At 33.0% G+C, this 7,350-nt stretch overlaps 1 protein-coding gene across 2 annotated transcripts in view; it reads left to right on the top strand.

Annotated features, from left to right (window-relative positions):
- The window catches only part of LOC150094511 (uncharacterized), a 632,643-nt gene continuing 625,293 nt past the window's right edge, over positions 1-7,350 (top strand). For both annotated transcript variants that reach the window (XM_090412024.1, XM_090412025.1), the window contains exon 1: positions 1-138. The gene's annotated coding sequence lies outside the window, so the exon portion shown is untranslated. The remainder of the gene's footprint in view (positions 139-7,350) is intronic.

Raw genomic sequence — 7,350 nt, 5'->3', positions numbered from 1 at the left:
CGTTAGTTATTTGGTGTTCCAATAACATTTTGTGTTGTTGTATAATGTGATCTAACAAGTATCATAAAAACTTTGTGCCACCTTTATAATCGAATAGATCTCTGGCAAGTCTAGTTCGAGCAAACATTCAAATGTTGGGTAAATATTTTTTTTTTTTATTTCTAGGGCGATAATTTCTTATTTCCGAGTTACATTTTTCACGCAATATTAAATATATTTCAATCAAATATGTAGTAAATAAATAGTGCTGTTTTATTTAAATAGAGCTAGAGTGAAAATTTATATTGAAATAATGTATAATGCGTATTAAAATACATCACTTTTTACAATTCATCAACATTTACAAAATTTATATCAGTTAGTCAGCCTTCGGTTACTTGTCAGACGATAACGAACTTTCAATTCAGGCTTTAATATTAATTACTGCATTACACGCATGCCCGAACAGAAGTAAACAGGACGTTCGAAAAGAATGCTAAGTGGCGTGCACTCGTCAAGATTTGAATCACACTTCTGTTTTCTAATAACTGCGCAGGAAAATTAAAGCGCAGTCTGTTGATTATTTAATTTGAATATTTAATGAGTATTTGTATATGCTGCATGATTAATTAATAAATGAAAGAATTAATGTTTAATTAATAATGCATTATGTTGATAATTAAGTTGTTATTTATTATCATAATATATGATAAATATTTATTATTTATAATAAATAATTCGCGATCTTCTTTCTGCATCAGGAAATACTGTCGTTGCAGTACTCATGGTAATAAGTTTTCTGATCGTATTGTCTACAAAATATTGAAAAATCCAAATGGATTTTTCAAATTTTATGCCACCATACGGAGTATAACTCGAGTATTAAGAAGTAGACTTAGGAATTTTCTAACTTGTTTGTTGTTGTTTCTTCATGTTTCATGCGTTTCATTTGAAATTCACTTTTGAATTTTTTTATAACACGGAAAAGGGTATCACATTTGGAAAAATGCTGTTGCTTATCGAAATGTTCAAGTTATGTACTCAGACATTTAGTTATGTAGTTTAATATATTAATGGCAGATTGGTACACCTTATAGGTATTTACACATAGGTATTTACACTTCCTGGAGGGGAGGCGAACGCTGTTCTTTCCAACCACGAGGCATCGTCCTTACTCAGCTATAAAGGCTGCTCTAAAATATTCACATAAATATCAAATATCTCAAACACATACCGATTTTGCTGAAGAATTATAAAATATGCCTACAGGATCTGAGGAACTAATGCACTTAATTTGCTTTATTAATTTTTAATAATTTATTCGCGAAAAAGTACCCCTAAGCTCCATTTTGCAATCATGCCAACAAGACACATCGGAGGTTAAAAATCTCTTAGCTTTGCATTGATATACAATAATTTATTAAATTAAAATTTTCATTAATTAATTAATTAATTAATGTAAAGGTAGTAGATTAAAAATCTCTTAGCTTTACATTAAGATCTAAGCAATCTTTAAGAAAGAAATGAGGCCATTTCTGGAGGAAATAAATCACACTGAAAACTTGTTAACTTTTACCTGGAAGAATTATATACGTGAATATAGTTTCCATGCTGATTTGGTTTGTATAATAATTACTTTTAATTCATATTAAAATGAAGATATTAGGAAGAAACTTGACATTGTAGCATTCAGGAATGTGTGAGTGGAGCTAATCTCAGATGGTATGATAACCTAAACAGAACTTGAGAGGAAAGGTTAGAAAAACAAGTGCTATTTGGCAGGATGTTCAGAAAAAAGGTCTAGATATCTAGACCGATATCTAGATGGATTGATATAGCAAGAAGTGTCTTAGCAGACTGAAATATAAGATCTAACAGTATTGCAGTCCTGAGAAATAACAGTTTAATTTGGAGGAAAATTGGTGATAGGAAGTTAGTAATGATGTAATCTTTGCGTCTTGTACTGTTATGTATCCTGTACACTGCTTGAGGATGCATATCAAGTTATGATGATAATTGCTCTTTAATAATCACTTTTGTATAATATTTATAAAGTGGTTAATGCTGTTCCATTATTAGGTATAATTGAAACCTTTCCACAGCTAAGTCGATATCGAGGAGGCGAAGCTACCTTTTCAATGCCACCGAAACAGAGTCCTTCCATTAGAAAGAACACCCTTCACCATTCCCATCTTTGATAATACCGAAACTCCACTCAAGAACAGATATCTCCCTTCTTGGACTGCCTTAACTAACACCTCTAACCGTTCTTGCTATAATCACTTTCACTTCAGAAACCACTTCTCTCTCACCTGTACAGCTGTTTGACATTGTATAAAGCCCAACCTGTCCCATGTTAGAATTCTGTCTTATATTTGGAGTGGTGCACCAAAATCTTCTTTAATATGTTATGCTTTCCGCAAGAGGGCTCTCTGTTTTTTCTACCTTATGACTCTTTCATAGATATTTATGTGGTGCCAGTTTTGCAGAAAATTGGCTGCCACCGTCACTCCACTTTCTCTTAACCCAGTACGCGAGCAACTGCTGGGTAACATTTGTTCATTGCTCCCATTCAGAATAAGTAAACCAATCTTCATCTTTCTTCCTTCTTTTTATTCCATATACCTGTGCCCTTTAAAAAAAAGTCTTCCTTACTTCATTTTTCACAACTTTTTAGCTCTTCAAAAAACATAAAAGCCTTCTTCCTTCCTTCTAATCACTTACCCGCACTGCGCACAGAAATGCTTCCCTTCAGTTCAGTTTGGAATTAATTGTATATTTTAAGATGTATTTCAATGAGAGTCAGTTCATTTAAATTCAAAAGAAGAACGCGATGATATTCTTACAACTGCGGTTTTGTTTCGTTCTAATCTTTGATCGGACATATTCTTCCTTAACGAAACTTATTAATATATAGAAATGACCGAAGATTAATTTAAATTATATTAATTTAAATTAACACACCCCCGTTGAACTGGAGCAGTTTTTATGAAAAACTATTTTACTGAACTCTGTTTCTTGAACCTTAAAATTTGCGTCAGTGTTTTTACCTCGGAGAAGGCACCGCGATAAATTTCCGATTCTCTGGTATTTCCTGAATTGCTGGAATTATTCTTGTTTATCTGGTATCGTCTTCATTTCCAGTGTGATCTCACGGCTTTATAGTCTTTCCAGGGTCAAACTACTCTCTCGGCAGTTATTCCTTGTGATGTGCCGTAGATTAACTTCCTCTTCGGGAAAAGAAATAACACATTCAATGTGAAGCTCTGTCATACCAACAGAGTCCAGCTGAGCTTGTTTGTCAAGGATTGTAAGTCAGAATCGTATTTTGTCCTTTTTTTAGCTAATGAATTCGAAATTATTTGGTACTCTTTCCTTTCACCGGAAGAGTATGGAAGGAGGCTTAAATGCACAAGAATAAATTGCGATTATTTAGACTAACTTATAAATTCCCCCGAGAATATAATGATTGTTTCTGTTATGAAGTTATAAACAGTTACAAACATTTATAAAGTTTTACATTAATAAAGTGTTATAAAAGTACAACTAAAGCATTTACAGTAGTAAGTGCTTTACTTTCAAACTGCTGTTAACTTCACCGAAATTTACCTACAGTTTTATTTATAAGTTAGTAATTACTGCTACGTTTCTAGGATTATAATTATGCTAGCGAAGTCACAATTGTATAAATCAGTAAGTAATATGAGTAATGAACATTGCTTGAGGTTTTTTATTATATGCGCGTGATCGCCGTTAAATACTGAGTTATTTATTTTATGCAAAAATACGTATTACGACCGAGAGTCAAGCGTATTATATAAAACGAGAGACAACATATTATATAAAACATTTTTATTGCGGTGTGTTTTTATTTTATTTATCAATATTTTTGGAAAACAACCAGAATCCTCTTTTTAGGCACGCAATCTTTTAAAATATATTAAAACCCCACTTTACCATCCAATTTCATATCTTTATGAAATAGAGAAGTATAACATAAAACAAACTATTACAGGGACGGTTGACAAAGGAGTAGATATAACGGGAATATTACTAGCAATGAATATACGAAACACGACAGGAAGAAACAGCAGATGCATGATGTATGATGCAATGTCGTTTAGGTAACATTACAGATGATGTAGAGGCCAGGAGATTAAACGCAGTACTAATATCCCGTGGGTTTTGACAGATGCGGGAGAAACTTTACAGCAGTATTCAGAAAACTTCGTATAATATAAAGGGAACTATTAATCATTTAGGGGGGGTGGAAAAAGAAACAGAAGAGAGAGAGAGAATCAGGGAAAATTGAATGGGGGAATGAAGGAACTCGGGCATGATTTATCAGAATTTGCGACCTTTTTTATATCCCACGAAATATTCAGAAATTATGTTAGTCTTTCGCATTCTAAAAATCTAGTATTTCTATAATTAAATATATAACATTGATCAGTGTTAGAATAATGCAATAGTATTTTTTATTTAACAACCGAATAATTACCGTAATGTGTATGCCCTTTTAGCTTATTCGTGTTGCTGGAAATAAAATAAAATCACTGATAATTTAGATTGAACATTTAGCTGCAGTTTTTAAAAATGATGAGTAATTAAGTTACTCGTATATTTTATACTTCGCATGAATAGCTGAAATACTGTCTTCAGCTATATTTTATTCTCCTTAGAATTATGTTTCCATTTCATTGTTTTAATTGGAGGCATAGAAAAAAGTGTCCCGTGTTTATCTCTTTCTCTCTCTCTCTCTCTCTCTCTCTCTTACGGATTCGTATAAGCAATCCTTTAATACTCCTTGAACTGACCATGTAAGGCACGCCGAAGTAAAAAAGAAAAGCAGAATGGATGAAGACAAGAATGGGTTTTGGACGTACAGCTCTGGCTACATCCCTAGGTCATTACAACTTTGGAAAGAGTAACGATCCTGCAGTTATAAAAGTAGAAATGGAAAGGATTTGTGGGGTAATGTATTTTCTGAAATAAAGTTATTGATGGGCAGGTACTTATTCAATCTATAACTGTTTTCTAATTGATAGGCCATCTGCGATTGGGATTAGTCGAGTAAGTAATATATAAGATTGATCAAAGTTGAATTCTGTTTCATTGATCATTAGTTATTAAAAACTTTATATTCATTTATTACCCACGGCTTAAGATCCTGCCCTTCGGTTAGGTTCGAATCTTGTCTAAGATGCGAAGAACCTTTATCAGGGCTTTTCATCTGAATGTGAGCTAATCGATCTCATGGTTTCATCCCACAAAGCAGCATCAGAACTCGCGCAATTAACAGACATGATATACTGGCCTTAGCCTGAGTTGCTTCTGCCCTACATCCCAATAAACTAAAGTCTTAAGAGGGGCGGGAGGTGTAAAACGCGTGATACGCAGTTCCCGATCAGTAGATATTCATTTTGTTAGCAGGCAAATTGCTTGGTGAGTAAATCTGAATGTTTGCTGTTATTCAGACTCAAAACTTATTACACTGTTAGTTATCATTAGTTATCATATTTGTTAATACGAAGTCTGAGACAAATATTTTCTTCTTTTATCAATGTCTCTCCACCTTAGATTGTTTTTCCATCTTACCGATGTTTTAGTTTTATGGCACGCTGACGTCTTTTCAGGATGGAGTAAAATATAACTGCTCCATTGTCTGTTAATGGATCAGAGTCTAAACTTGAACAGCAAGATGAACTATGATTAAACGTGGTTGTGACATGGCAGGATTAACTGAGATAAAAAAAAGCAAAGTCGGAAACCTATAAAAAAAGACCATCATCTAGTCGCCATGCAGTATATTCTAATATCAAGTTCATCTAACGTTAGCTTTTTTCTTCCTCTCATCCACGTCTATTCTTTGATGCATCTTTCCTTCGCCAGCAGTCTTCAACTTTTACAATCTACAGTTTATCAACAGAAATGTCAGTAATTTCTTGCTTTGTTTTTCCAACCTCTAACCCAGCAGTCTGCTATGTGCTGCAGGCCGTTCAACGTTCGATGTGTATGGTTGCTATAAAATATATATAAAATTTTCACGAGTGATATATCTAGTGACTAAGACAAAAATGACGCAAGGGAAGGCGAAAATATAAGTACTGTTAAACTTGGCAAATGCCGATGTGTCGGAGACCAATTTGCATTTTTATCGTTCTTTTTATGAAACCACCTTCACGGATGTAATTCGATTCAGATTCAGATTTTCTTAATCAGATCAGATCCGTTTACCTTTGCATGATACGGGTAAGGGAATAAATCATATTAAATATAATAGATATATCATATAAATCATATAATCATGTAATATATCATATAAATCATATAATTATATAATCATGTAATATATCATATAAATATAAATCATATTAAATGTACTATTAATATTGCATATATTATTTTATTATCTTCATGTTGGAATAACAGTCTTAGTTATCTGTAATTATGATGGTTAATACAAGGTGACATAAAAATTGAAGATATGAAGCTAATCTAAGCTATTTATTCTGTGCAAAGAGGCATTAAGCAACTCTTTGAACAGATAGAAAAGGAGAGTACTTCCCGATCAATAAAGCTGTTCTACGAGATGACCGAGTAGTCCTTAAACTACATCCAGCGACACACGAACATGTGTTCAGAAATCTTGACCGGACCAACAAAAGCATCATTATCTTTGAAAAGAAACCGAGTAGTCTTCGACTAATTATTGCCATATTCTCGATCCCCCACTTAATTGATGAAAATGATAAACAAATGAAACAATACAAGCGAACTAGTGGAACTTGAAATGAATTCTAGAAAAGCGAAAATGATTAAGAGCTCAAAAATGCCAATCTTGCTATTGGTATCAATCTTCAATATGTGCTAAAGTATAGTTATCTTTAACAAATATTATATTCTTTAACAATACACAAGACCTAGAAATTATAGCCAAGGGTAACCAATTTATGTAATAATTAATGGAGATTGGACCAGTGGATGAAGAGTGATTTGCCCATCTCTTTTAAAAGAAAGCTGTTGTAAAAAATTCAGACATTAGGCAAGTCACAAAAGTCTTTGTGTTATTCAAAAACTGCAAGCATTTTAAGTGCAGCTGAGATGACCATGACACAGAGAGACTTTATGTGGGACGAAAGATACGTTAGCCAGAACACCAAAGTAGCAGTACAGAAGAAGGTATTCAAACCAATTTTAGCTTATGCATTTGACAGAAAGATTAGTTAGAAATAAATGAGTTGATCAAAAACCAATACTGTTTTAAATTTAAATTCTTATCGTTTTTTTGTAACTCGTTAATGTAATAGTTGTATGGAGCTGGTCGTGTTTGAGGGAAGAAATACAATTTTGCAGTTTCTATGACTTGGG

This window comes from Typopeltis vanoorti, chromosome 22 (genome assembly GCF_054136105.1).
Source record: "Typopeltis vanoorti isolate ZY-2024b chromosome 22, IOZ_Tvanoo_1.0, whole genome shotgun sequence".
Lineage (NCBI taxonomy): Eukaryota > Metazoa > Arthropoda > Arachnida > Uropygi > Thelyphonidae > Typopeltis > Typopeltis vanoorti.
This window is presented reverse-complemented; position numbering and strand designations above follow the sequence as displayed.